Source organism: Hyla sarda, chromosome 1 (assembly GCF_029499605.1).
Source record: "Hyla sarda isolate aHylSar1 chromosome 1, aHylSar1.hap1, whole genome shotgun sequence".
Classification (NCBI taxonomy): Eukaryota; Metazoa; Chordata; class Amphibia; order Anura; family Hylidae; genus Hyla; species Hyla sarda.
Window position 1 is genome coordinate 516,465,751 of NC_079189.1, and position 15,027 is coordinate 516,480,777.

Genomic DNA, 15,027 nt, shown 5'->3' on the forward strand with positions numbered 1-15,027 from the left:
TAACGCTTGGTAAAGCGTTATATAGGGTAAAATCTTTATTTTCGCCATTCCCGGGGGATGCTGCTGCCCCCAGGGATGGTGAAGATATGAAGTTATAAACTAGTCACCGCCGCCGCCGTAAGTAGTCCGTGGGCGGGGAGCTCTTCTCATCTACTCCCGTACTTCGGCCGGCAGCGACGCCCCCTCTGCTTGATTGATGGGCCGCGTCATCGTTCCGCTCACTGAAAAGACGGAGCAGAGTGATGACGTGGCCCATCAATCAAGCGGAGGGGGTGTCGCTGCCGGCCGAAGAACGGGAGTAGATGAGAAGAGCTCCCTGCCCAGGTGACTACTTACGGCGGCCGCGGTGACTAGTTTATAACTTCATATCTTCACCATCCCTGGGGGCAGGAGCGTCCCCCGGGGATGGTGAAAATAAAGATTTTACCCTATATAACGCTTTACCAAGCGTTATATAGGGTAGAATCTGATGATTGGTTCCCTTTAATGCCTTTTTTTAAAAAAAAATTTTAACAAATAAGAAGTACTATCTACCTTTAGGGTACATTCACACGTACACAGATTTGATCCACAGGATTTTCTGCTGCAGATTTCAATGTAAGCTAAATGACTGAGCACAGCTTCTAATCAGCAGTTACAAATCCTGCACATAAAATCTGCGCAGGATCCTGTATGTGTGAACATACCCTTAAAGGGGTACTCTGGTGGAAATTTTTTTTTTTTATCAACTGGTGCCAGAAAGTTAAACAGCTTGTAAATGACTTCTATTAAAAAATCTTAATCCTCCCAGCACTTCTCAGCTGCTGTTTGCTCCACAGGAAGATCTTTTCTTTTTGAATTTCTTTTTTTGTCTGTCCACGGTGCTCTCTGCTGACACCTCTGTCCATGTCAGGAACTGTCCAGAGCAGGATATGTTTTCTATGGAGATTTGCTTCTGCTCTTGACAGTTCCTGACATAGACAGAGGTGTCAGCAGAGAGCACTGTGGTCAGACAGAAAGGAAATTAAAAAAGAAATGAACTTCCTGTGGAGCATACAGCAGCTGATAAGCACTGGAAGGATTAAGATATTTAGATAGAAGTAATTTACAAATCTGTTGAACTTTCTGGCACCAGTTGATAGGAGTACCCCTTTAAGGTGGAAAAAATCTGCCCAAAATCTGTAAGGAATATGACCTTTGCTATGGATCTCAAATGCTCAAAATGTATTTATTGCAAATTTTTCCCACTGACTTCTATGGTTAAGTGGAAATCTACACTAAAGGGGAATTCCCCAATAGACATCTGGCCTCTGGGAGCCCCAGCGTTCTCTGGGCTTGCACCGTGGCGTTCTGAACACAGAAGCTTGGGGCTTCTGCGTTGGTGACGTCACACCATGTCCCTCTATTCATGTCTATGGGAGGGGTACATAGCCATCACGCCTCCTCCCATAGACATGAATGGAGGGGGCGTGACGGCTGTGGTTGCCTGTCATCCAGCACGGAGCGGAGTGCAGCAGATTTCTGGATGCCGCTTCCAAGATAGGGGATAAGATGTCTAGGGGACGCAGTACCCCTTTAAGGCCATATTCACATGGCCGAAAATGTACGGAATGTCTGCCTCGAAAACACAGCGGTATTCTGCACATTTGAATGTTCCAGCGGGCACCAGGACCACTCAGTTCAGTCTCATAGACAGCAATTCATTTTCAAGTGGAATCTGCAGAAAGAATAAAAATGTCTAGTCTTTTTGAGGCCGAAGAAATCAGGATTTCCGTGGCCGAAACATCTGCCAACGATATTCCACAGTGCAACAGGATAGTATAATCTGTAAGAAATGAAAAAAATATTAAAAATAAAAGTTAAATACCCCTTTCCCAATAAAACCCTATATTATCAACCCCCCCCCCCCCAAAAAAAAAAAAAAAACGCCCAAACCTATACATAATAGCTGTTGTCATGTTTCTAATGACTTGTGCAAAAAATCGCTAATTTTGGCGTAAAAAATATTAAAAGGTGGCATGAATCGCAAAAATACCAATAAAAAGTACAGCCTGAAAAGTCCTGGAAAAAAAAGCCCTTACACAATGGTGTTGGACAAAAAATAAAAAAAAAGTTATGGCTGTCAGAACATGGCAATACAAAAAAAGAAGATTTTGTTGTGAAAATTAAAAAGAACATAAAAAGCTATATAAATTGGGTGTTGCCATAATTGTACCGATCCACAGAATAAAAAATAACATAATTTTGACTGTACAGTGAATGCCATAAAAAAAAATGCCAGAATTTTTCACATTTTTCTAAATTTTTGGGAGTTTTTCAAAGATTTACCACTAATATAATGAACAATATGTCACGTAAAACAGAATCGTGTCCCTAAGTTAAAAGCATGTCAGAGGAATTACCACTTAAAGAGACACAGGCCAGATTTGAAAAATTTAACCCGGTCATTAAGGTAAAAACAGGCGGCACCCTTAAGGGGTTAATAGCCAATTTATTTATTTCACCGTTCATTTCACTTCCTTCATAGCCCAAACCCTGTTCCTTACCATAATTTGTTTTAGCAGGATTCCTTCATCAATTCTCAAATCACTAGTCCACAGGCCGTGTCCATGTTCAGTTCCCAAAAAATTTGCCTTCTTTAATTATTACCTGAGCCAGTGCAGTTTAAATTTGAAGAATGAGATCTGCTTATCTACTTCACTAGTATCCATCTCAAACAGTATCGGATATGGTCAGACACTGTTCAGGGTTCATACTAAACTATTTGATTACATTTTAATGCCTTTTTTTTTATTTTACAAATAAGGAGTACTGTCTACCTTTAGGGTACGTTCACATGGGTGAATTTATTTGAGGGTTTCCCTCTGCGTATTTGGAAGGGGGCGGGCTCTTCTCGGCTATCCGCAGCAGATTTTCCACAGCAGAATTTACGCTACGGAAAAACCGCCGCAGACCCTACTGACTTCAATCGGGCTTGCGATGGATTTTCCACAGCGTAAATTCCGCCGCGGAAAATCTGCTGCGGACAGCTGAGAAGAGCCCGCCCCCTTTCAAATACGCAGCGGGAAACCCGCAAATAAATCCGCCCATGTGAACGTACATTCACATGTAGGGTACATTCACATGTACGCAGATTTGATGCACAGGATTTTCTGCTGCAGATTTCAATGTAAGCTAAATGACTGAGCACAGCTTCTAATCGGCAATTACAAATCCTGCGCATCAAATCTGCGTAGGATCCTGTATGAGTGAACATACCCTTAACCCCTAAGGCTAGGTTCAGAATACGGAATCTCCGGGCAGAAAATTTCCGCCCGGAGATTACGAGTTGTGCCTGCGCCGACTGAATTAGTCGGCGCTAGGACCGCGCGGACACTGCAGTCTCCTATAGACTGCTATGTGTTCCGCTAGGATTTCCGCCTGAAGAAAGAGCAACCCCTTTCTTCAGGCGGAAATTTTCTAGCGGATTTTTCATCCGGATTTTCCGCTTCCCAAATTCCGAAGTGTGAATTTGTGAACGGAAAACCATTCACTACACTATGCATTATAGTTAGCGGAATTTCTGCCGGAAATTTCAAAGCGAAAATTCCGGCGGAAATTCTGTAGTCTGAACCTAGCCTTAAGGACATAGGGTGTATGGATACACCCTGGCTTTCTGGTACTTAAGGACCCAGGAAGTATCCATACGCCCGTGGGAATTTCGGTCCCCGCCGCGCGCGTGCGGGGACCGGACCGGGCTGACTACTGATATCTATTCCGGATCATATGGGTCTATAGTGACCCGGTGACCAGGAATATAAGGGGTATCACGGTTGTCTAAGACACCTACGATCCCCCTGAAGGCATGGAGTGAGGTGACAGGGGTGCCACCCCTCCTATCCCTGCTATTGGTCGTCAGAAGCTACGTCCAATAGCAGATCGGGAGCGGGGGGGTTAACATTCATTTTTCCCGTCCTGCCCACCCACAATAGGCGGGGCAGAACGGGAAAACAAAGGGGACTGAACGCCAAAGATCCACTTACCCGTCCGGAGGCTGCGGGCGACGGTGATCGGCGGGCGGCGATGACGTGCAGCAGAAGAGGACGGCTCCCTGGATCCTACGGAAGTCGGTAAGTTGATCTGGAGGGCCACAGTCTGAGACCACTGTAAAGTGGTCTCTAAACTCTAGCCCTCCAGATTTTGCTAAACTACAACTCCCAGCATGCCCAGACAGCTGTTTGGGCATGCTGGAATATGTAGTTTTGCAACAGCTGGAAGGCTAGAGTTTAGAGACCACTTTACAGTGGTCTCAGACTGTAGCCCTCCAGATCTTGCAAAACTACAACTCCTAGCATGCCCACATAGCTGTTTGCTGTCTGGGCATGCTGGGATTTGTAGTTTTGCAACATCTGGAGGTCCACAGTTTGTAGATCACTGTGCAGTGGTCTAGAAACTGTAGCCCTCCAGATGTTGCAAAACTGCAAATCCCAGCATGCCAAACTGCAAACAGCTGTCTCGGCATGCTGGGAGTTGCAGTTGCGTACCTCCAGCTGTTGCATAACTACATCTCCCAGCATGCCCTTCGGTGATCAGTACATGCTGGGAGTTCTAGTTTTGCAATAGATGGAGGCACACTGGTTGGAAAATACTGAGTTAGGTAACAAAACCTAATTGAAGGTTTTCCAACCAATGTGCCTCCGGCTGTTGCAAAAGTACAACTCCCAGCATGCACGGTCTGTCAGTGCATGCTGGGAGTTGTAGTTTTGAAACAGCTGGAGGTTTGCCCCGCCATGTGAATGTACAGGGTACATTCACACAGGCAGGTTTACAGTAAATTTCCTGCTTCCAGTTTGGGCTGCGGCAAATTTTTTGCCGCAGCGCAAACTCCTAGGGGGAAGCTCACCGTAAACCTCTGCCAGTGAATATGTACCCTAAAAACACTACACTACACTAACACAAAATAAAGGGTAAAGCACTACATATACACCCCTTACACTGCCCCCCCCCCAATAAAACTGAAAAACGTCTTGTACGGCAGTGTTTCCAAAACTGAGCCTCCAGCTATTGCAAAACCACAACTCCCAGCATTTCTGGACAGCCACTGACTGTCCAGACATGCTGGGAATTTAGCAACAGCTGGAGGCACCCTGTTTTACAATCACTGGCGTGGAATACCCCTAGGTCCACCCCTATGCAATCCCTAATTTAGTCTTCAAATGCGCATGGCGCTCTCTCACTTTGGAGCCCTGTCGTATTTCAAGGAAACAGTTTAGTGCCACATATGGGGTATTCCCGTACTCGGGAGAAATTGCACTACAAATTTTGGGGGGCTTTTTCTCCTTTTACCCCTTATGAAAAGTAAAAGTTGGGGGGCTACACGAGCCTGTTAGTGTAAAAAAATAAAAAAATTTACACTAGCATGCTGGTGTTGCCCCATACTTTTTATTTTCACAAGCGGTAAAAGGAAAAAAACACCCCCAAATTTTTTAACGCTATTTCTCTTGAGTACGGAAATGCCCCATATATGGGTGTAAAATGCTCTGCGGGCACACAACAAGGCTCAGGAGTGAGTGTACATTGAATGAATGTACATTTGAGGCCTAAATTGGGGATTTGCACAGGGGTGGCTGATATTACAGCAGTTCTGACATAAACGCAAAAACATAAATACCCACATGTGACCCCATTTTGGAAACTACACCTCTCATGGAACGTAACAAGGGGTATAGTGAGCCTTAACACCCCACAGGTGTTTGACGAATTTTCATTGAAGTTGGATGGGAAAATGAAAAAAATGAAAAAAAATTCACTAAAATGCTGGTGTTACCCTAAATTTTTCATTTTCAAAAGGGAAAATAGGAAAAAATACCCCCAAAATTTGTAACCCATTTACCCCCATATGTGAATGTAATGTGCTCTGCTGGCGCACTATAATGCTCAGAATAGAAGGAGCGCCATTGGGATTTTGAAGAGAAAATTTGTCCGGAATTGAAGGCCACGTTTGTTTACAAAGCCCCCATAGTGCCAGAACAATGGACCCCCCACATGTGACCCCATTTTGGAAACTACACCCCTCATGTAATGTAATAAGGGGCGCAGTGAGCATTTACGCCCCACAGGTGTCTGACAGATTTTTGGAACAGTATCCCATGAAAATGAAAAATTTAATTTTTCATTTGCACAGTCCATTGTTCCAAAGATCTGTCAAACGCCAGTGGGGTGTAAATACTCACTGCACCCCTTATTAAATTCTGTGAGGGGTGTAGTTTCCAAAATGGGGTCACATGTGGGGGGTCCACTGTTCTGGCACCACGGGGGGTTTTGTAAACACACATGGCCCTGACTACGATTCCAAACGAATTCTCTTTCCAAAAGCTCAATGGCGCTCCTCCTCTTCTGAGCATTGCTGTTCGCCAGCAGTGCACTTGACGTCCACACATGGGGTATTTCCATACTCAGAAGAAATGGGGTTACAAATTTTGGGGGTCATTTTCTCCTATTACCCCTTGTAAAAATGTAAAATTTAGGGAAAAAACTGCATTTTAGTAAAAACTTTTTTTTTTTTTATTTACACATCCAACTTTAACAATAAGTCCTCAAACACATGTGGGTAGTTAAGGCTCACTGTACCCCTTGTTATATTCCTTTAGGGGTGTAATGGTATGCAATGTGGGTCCAAAATGGTATGCCATGTGGGTATTTTTTGCTATCCCGGCACCACAGGGGCTTCCTAAATGCGAAAACCATTTCAGCAAAATTTGCTTTCAAAAGGCCAAATGTGACTCCATCTCTTCTGAGCATTGTAGTTCGACCGCAGAGCATTTTATGTCCTAACATGGGGTACTTCCATACTCAGAAGAGATGGGGTTACAAATTTTGGGGGGCATTTTCTCCCATTACCCTTTGTAAAAATTGTAAATTTGGTGAAAAAACTGCACTTTAGTGAAAAAAAATATATTTACATTTACACTTAATGAAAAGTTTTCAAACACCTGTGGGGTGTTAAGGCAAACTGGACCCCTTGTTACGTGCCTTGAGGGGTGTAGTTTCCAAAATTGTATGCCATGTGGGGTTTTCTGCTGTTCTGGCACCATAGGGGCTTTCTAAATGTGACATGCCCCCCAAAAACCATTTCAGCAAAATTCACTCTCCAAAATCCCATTGTTGCTCCTTCCCTTCTGAGCCCTCTACTGCGCCCACCGAACAATTGACATAAACATATGTAGTGTTGAGCGGCATAGGCCACATTCAAATTCGCGAATATTCGCGAATATATGGACGAATATTCGTCATATATTCGCGAATATTCGCATATTCGTAATATCCTCGTTTTAATTTCGCATATGCGAATATATGCGCATGCAAAAATTAGCATAAGAGTAAATTCGCATATGCGAAAATTAACATATGAAAATTTTCGTATATGTGAAAATTTGCACCCCCGTCTCACACAGTAGTATTAGAGCCTTCTTTACACCACACAAGCTGGAAGCAGAGAGGGATGATCACTGTGATGTGTACTGTGAAAAAAACAAAACAAAAAAAAAACGAATATATAGTGCTATATTCACGAATATTCGCAAATTTGCGAATATGCGATATTCGCGAATAAAATTCGCATTGCGAATATTCGCGAGCAACACTAAACATATGAGGTATTTCCTTACTCGAGAGAAATTGGGTTACAAATTTTGGGGGGATTTTTGTCCTATTACCACTTGTAAAAATTCAAAAACTGGGTCTACAAGAACATGCTAAAGAACATGTGTAAAAAATGAAGATTTAGAATTTTCTCCTTCACTTTGCTGCTATTCCTGTGAAACACCTAAAGGGTTAACACACTTACTGAATTGTCATTTTGGATACCTTGAGGGTTGCAGTTTTTATAATTGGGTCATTTGTGGGGTATTTCTAATATGAAGGTACTTCAGATCCACTTCAAACCTGAAATGGTCCCTGAAAAATTCAGATTTTGAAAATGTTGTGAAAAATTGGAAAATTGCTGCTGAACATTGAAGCCCTCTGGTGTCTTCAAGAAGTAAAATCATGTCAACTTTATGATGCAAACATAATGTAGACATAGTGGGGGACATTTCCTAATCTAGTCTATTCTGGGTATGCTTATAGACCAGCGTATGTGGTAGTCTCCTGTCTATTGTGCTCCTAATTTATCAAAGGTCTCACAGTCCTTGATAAATTCTGTGCTCAGACTTCAGGGTCTACAGCTTAAACAGCATTTAGACCTACTCCAACATGGTCTGACATTTCATCGTATTTTGGGCAGATGCGACTTGACGCACAAAAGTCGCACTTGATAAATTCAGCACCAATGCATTTTCTAATGCATTTCCGTCTAAAATAGACTTGCATTCATCATGTTCTAAAAATCCTCTACAGCAAAAGTCGCAGAAAAATCGCACATATTTAGATTGCGACTTTCTGTGCGACAAATTTAGACATGAAAAACCAGTCTAAATCGTTTGATAAATCTCCCCCATTGTGTATGTGAATCAATGTATAATTTATTTGGAATATCCATTTCCCTTATAAGCAGAGAGCTTCAAAGTTAAAAAAAAATTAAAAATTTTCAATTTTTTTCATCAAATTTTGGAATTTTTCACCAAGAAATTAAACAAGTATCAACAAAATGTTACCACTAACATAAAGTAGAATATGTCACGGAAAAACTATCTCAGAATCAGAATGAAAGGTAAAAGCATCCCAGAGTTATTAATGCTTGAAGTGACAGTGGTCAGATGTTCAAAATATGGCCGGGTCCTTAAGGTATATTTGGGCTGGGTCCTTAAGGGGTTAAAGGGGTACTCTGGTGGAATTTTTTTTTTTTTTTTTATCAACTGGTGCCAGAAAGTTAAACAGATTTGAAAATTACTTCTATTGACAAATCTTAATCCTCCCAGCACTTATCAGCTGCGGTTTGCTCCACAGGAATTCTTTTCTTTTTCTTTTTTAAGTTCTTTTCTTTTTTAATTTCTTTTTTTGTCTGTCCATGTGGGTATTAACATTGGTGTTTTTCCATGCGGTTTTTATTCTTTTTTAACGATCTGAAAAAGGGATGGAGTTAGCTTTTTGATTCAATTTCATAGGTTACCATTTAAAAAAATGGAAAAAAAATTGCAGAAGGGATGGCATAAATTGTAGGGAACAAGAATAAACATTTTTATAACAATTTATTTGTTTATTTTTTAAAGCAAGGAACAATTATTGGCAGTGGAGCAGGGAATTACTATTTGCTGATAATATAAAAATAGTGAAAATGTCTTATTTTTTATGTGTAATTTAATAATTAATTTAGTGTTATAAAAGTATTTGTATGTGTAATGTCAGTCTTTTTTTTTAGTTTTATTGTCCCCGGTGCTGAGGGATTGATGGCATTGGGTCTCACTCCTAAGACCTGCTGCCACCATAACTTAAAAGCCAGAGAAGCGGGCATCATGCCGCTTCACCCCCCTACCCCAACTAGTAAATTCATAATTCCCACAGATGCCCTCATTGGGGACCAATAAGGACAGCCAGAAGGAAATAGGAATTTACAAGAGGAGAAGTGGCCATATACTTTATACAGTAACCAGCGGTCCCTCCAAATGCCCGCCTGTCCCTACAGAGCCGCGGCTGTCACCATGGCTGTGAGCCCTTGTTTCCTGCTCGCCTCTGCATCGCTCCCCGTTATCTAAAGGCAAGATTAAAATTTCCAGCATTTCCTTACTGTCAGGACATGCTGAGAGTTGTAGTCTTGTCTGTATCCTGCAGGGAGCAATGCAGAATCAAGTGGGGCTGAGGGGCTCAATAAAAATATTCTTAAAATACATGTTTAATAAAATTCAGGATAAAAATGTATACATATCTGCAACTGTGTATGATGTGGGACTGGCGGTACATTACGGGGTTTTATGACTGTCTGCAGTGCAGAAATTTGCGAATATAGGACGAATATTCGTCTATATATTCGCGAAATATCGCAAATTCGAATATGGCCAATGCCGCTCATCACTACATTTTTCTGGAAAATCTGCAAGTCTGAATTTTCAGACACAATGGCGCTTATCCACTACTGGTTTTGGTGGGGTTTTTTGGTGCATGGTAAAAAACCAACAAAAGTCAAATAAAACCCAACAAAAAGGGCATGGCGACACATTTGCATAAGAAACCTCATATTTACTAAGGTTTCCTGCTAAAATAAGAGAATTCTATGGGGAAAATTTATGAAAATAACCCTATAAAACCCCATTACCCAATCCCTTCACTTCTGTCCCTTGGAAACTTTGGTTGTTGGGGATTTTGTTCCCTACTTGTTTCCCTAGTTATAATTTGATGGACGTACCGTATATACTCGAGTATAAGCCGACCCGAGTATAAGCCGAGACCCCTAATTTCAACCCAAAATCTCAGGAAAAGTTATTGACTCGAGTATAAGCCTAGGGTGGGAAATACATTATCCCCCCCTGTCATCATCCAGACCCCCGTCATTAACATCCTCATCATCATCACCGCCTGTCATCATCCAGACCCTCATCATCATCACCTGTCATCGTCCCCTTGTCATCATCCCACACACCCCCCTTCATCATCCCCTTGTCATCATCCCCACCCCCCTTCATCATCCCCTTGTCATCATCCCCACCCCCCTTCATCATCATCCCACACACCCCCCTTCATCATCCCCACCCACCTTCATCATCCCCTTGTCATCATCCCCACCCCCTTCATCATCCCCTTGTAATCATCCCACACTCCCCCTTCATCATCCTCTTGTCATCATCCCACACCCCCCCTTCATCATCCCACACACCCCCTTCATCATCCCACACCCCCCCTTCATCATCCCCTTGTCATCATCCCACACACCCCCTTCATCATCCCACCCCCCCCTTCATCATCCCACCCCCCCTTCATCATCCCACCCCCCCCTTCATCATCCTCTTGTCATCATCCCACACACCCCCCTTCATAATCCTCTTGTCATCATCCGCCCGCAGTGGTCTTCAACCTGCGGACCTCCAGAGGTTTCAAAACTACAACTCCCAGCAAGCCCGGGCAGCCATCGGCTGTCCGGGCTTGCTGGGAGTTATAGTTTTGAAACCTCCGGAGGTCCGCATGTTGAAGACCACTGCGGCCTTCGACATCATCCAGCCCCCTCTCACCCCCTTTAGTTCTGTACAGTACTCACCTCCGCTCGGTGCTGGTCCGGTGCTGCAGGACTGTCCGTTGAGGAGGTCGTCCGGTGGGATAGTGGTTCCGGGCTGCTATCTTCACTGGGGGCGCCTCTTCTCCTCGCTTCGGGCCCAGAATAGAGGCGTTGCCTGGACGATGACGCAGAAGTACGTTGGCAATGAACGTACCTCTGCGTCGTTGTCAAGGCAACGTGACTATTCTGGGGCCGGGCCCGAAGCGCTTAGAAGAGGCCTCCCCGGTGAAGATAGCAGCCCGGAACCACTATCCCACCGGACGACCTCCTCACCGGACAGTCCTGCAGCACCGGACCAGCGCCGAGCGGAGGTGAGTACTATACAGAACTAAAGGGGGTGAGAGGGGGCTGGATGATGTCGAAGGCCGCAGTGGTCTTCAACCTGCGGACCTCCGGAGGTTTCAAAACTACAACTCCCAGCAAGCCCGGACAGCCGATGGCTGCCCGGGCTTGCTGGGAGTTGTAGTTTTGAAACCTCTGGAGGTCCGCAGGTTGAAGACCACTGCGGGTGTAGAGTTCACTTGAGTATAAGCCGAGGGGGGTGTTTTCAGCACGAAAAATCCTGCTGAAAAACTCGGCTTATACTCGAGTATATACGGTATGTCTTTTTTCAACCGTACTAACTATGTAATGTTTGTACAATTACTCTTTTTGAGTGTAATTTAAAATTAGGATTATTAAGAAATCTAGATCAAAATCTGCACAATCTGGTGTGAATTTTCTGCTACAGATTCTGGTATGCAATTGCTTTAGATTTTCCTCAGAAAAATCAACAACATTTCCTCTGTGTCTTGCCATACCTTTTAATATTTAGATTTTGCTAAAATAATTATTTAGCTATTTAATACATGTAGTTTCATTGGTCAACAGGTCCAAAAGTGTTTCATCATGTTATATATAGACTTATGGATGGTAAAATGAGTCTGGATATAAAAGTTGCTGTTCATGTGATGAGTCATCATGGGCCAGAAAAGACGTCTTGAGTCTTGGTAGCAAGAAGCAGCTGTTTGAAGTGATAATCATTGCTGCCTGAAGCTTCTAGACATGCTCCGAGCGCACTGCTTGCCCTTAAAAGACCTTTAAATAGAAACCAATGAATAAGGCTTATGTAATACCTTAGCTTTTCATTTCCTTTTTACAAGTAGCATGTATAAATACATCTATCCTTTTCATCTATGGAGCTCTTACAAAATTGTGTAGCCGGAGTCTTTGTAAAATAATTGCTTTTCGAGACCTTAGAGTCTATACAAGCTTTCTTTTTAGACAACACTAAAGATTATTGAACATAATTTTGATGCATTAGGACTGAGGATGTAGAATAAATCTAATGTGCATTCTAATCACTGTAATCACACCATCAAAGCAATGCATTACAGGTTATCCCAAAACTTGTAAAAGTGATGTGCTTTTCCTTTTTCACTTCACCCTGTTTGCTATAGTTGCGGGGCCTATTTTAAAGGGTACCTCTCATCAAATAAACTTTTGATATATTTTAGATTAATGAATGTTGAATAACTTTCCAATAGCATGTTAATGAAAAATATGCTTCTTTCTATTGTATTTTTCCCGATCAGTCCTGTCAGCAAGCATTTCTGACTCATGCTGGAGTCCTAAACACTCAGAGCTGCCAGCCTGCTTTGTTCACAGCCAAACAGGCTGTGAACAAAGCAGGCTGGCAGCTCTGAGTGTTCTCCTTTGTGAACAAAGCAGACTGGCAGCTCGTAGTGTTTAGGACTCCAGCATGAGTCTGAAATGCTTGCTGACAGGACTGGTAGGGAGACCCCTAGTGGTCATTTCTTCAAAGTGGAAAATTAAATAGAAAGAAGCATATTTTTTAATAACATGCAATTGTAAAGTTATTCTGCATACATTAATCTATAATATATCAAAAGTTTTTTTGATGAGAGGTAAAGTTAGAGTGTAAAGTTTTATAGTATGGTCTTGTCATAAGTTAATACTGGCATCTCCTTTTTTTCATAATTTTTTAGGTATCAACATATAATGTTCTTACCAGGATACACAAGATGGTCAAAAGTATTGGGACTCCTTTACATTATACCTACAGGAGCTTTTCGAACATCCTTTTCTAAATCCATAGGCATCAATATGGAGTTTGTCTTAGAATTTCCAATATTTGCTTTGAATTTTTTTTGTGTATATCAACTATACCATAATACTGTGATAATAATAGGCATCCGAAACTCCTGTTCTTCTTGGATTTTACTCCAATCTGCTTGACTAACATTAGCTCCTGGCTCACTCTTTAACTCTTGTAGACGTAGACCTTCTGTACATACCACTTCTCACTGCATTGTATATCTTTTAACAAATGTAACTCTCTAGGGTACAGTATTTATGTCTGGGTCACAATATTTATGCCTGAGGCATATTATTGGTGGCACTGGGACTCTCTGTGGCTCAGGGCATATCTAAAGTACAATATTGGGGACACATAGTAATATCAGATATTCTACATAGACAAATCAATGTAAGCAATGCAGGACTTTGTGGCCATTCAGCCAAAACAGCATTTGTGAGATCAGATGCTGATATTGGATGAGGAGGTCTGACTCCAAGTTGGCATTTAGATATTCCTCAAGTCGAGACCAGGACTCTATGCAGGCAATTGGTTTTCCTCCACACCAGACTTGTGGGCCAGGTTTACTATGGGCGAATGGGCCAGATTTACTTAAAAAGTTTCACATTCTTAGTGTATCAATATCAGTCGGAAGAAAAATACCCCTTAACAGGCTCTGCAATCACACGGATGGGGGACGTCATCAAGTATAGAAGGACTTTATTGTAATAAACACTGATTATTAATTTCAGGATTTACCCCTTCTTTAGATCAGCATACAGAGTTCACACAGTGCTGGTGTAAGTGCAAAGACATGATGCTAACAAAAGATGGTGCCGAGTACAAATTGGGAGGAGTCACGTCAAAGATTACTTTAGAGAACAATAAATAGCAAGATGAATAGCACAATACATAAACATATAATGTAACAGCAATACAGTAGCCAAATTAGTCCAAAAATAAAACTGGTATATTAGACAGAGCCATACAGAGACTAGAATCTGAGAACAAGGCATGAAGTGTAAACAGCGCCATTCATCCTCACAGCAGGATCAACAGCAAAGTTCCAGTAATGAGTCTGATGAAAAAAGAAAGCTTTGCATTGAGGGGGCGGGGCGTGATGTCACACGGGGCGGAGTCGTGACCACACGATACTCCGGCCCCGTGGTCGTAATGTTTCAGACTCGGAGCCTCCAGCGCTGCGTGGAGCTCACATAGTTGGGTGCTGCATGAGACATTGTGAGGGACCCCAACAGCGGAAAATCCGCAATCATACATTTTATCCCCTATCCTTTGGATACGGGATAAGATGTCTTCGGGACGGAGTACCCCTTTAAGTAGAGGGACTATAAACATGAAACATGGTGTCACAGTTCATATGTGACTTAATGTTGAAGGCTTCTTGAGTAACATTTGCAATAAAAGACTTTTTTTGATATTTTATATTAAAGTAGCAATTATAGCGATATGATGAGCCTTTTTTATGCTACAAAGTTACACAACAAGTATGCGGGTGAAGCAGGGTCTGGAGGTCAAAATAGGACATAAGTAGGATGTAACAAAATCGTCCAGTGTTTCTGTAACACTTGTTTAACCCTGTGATGATCTTTTGAACAGTAATAAAATTACAAGACCAATTGTCATTCGTGTTGTCCTTTTGTTTAAGATGTTTGGTGAGACATTGGACGTGTCAAGGTCTTCAGATATTTTTTGGCTGTAAAGCGGACGGTTTTAAAGTGTTTACTTTGTTGTCACTGGTCAACCACTTGCGATAACTGCCAATCTGGGA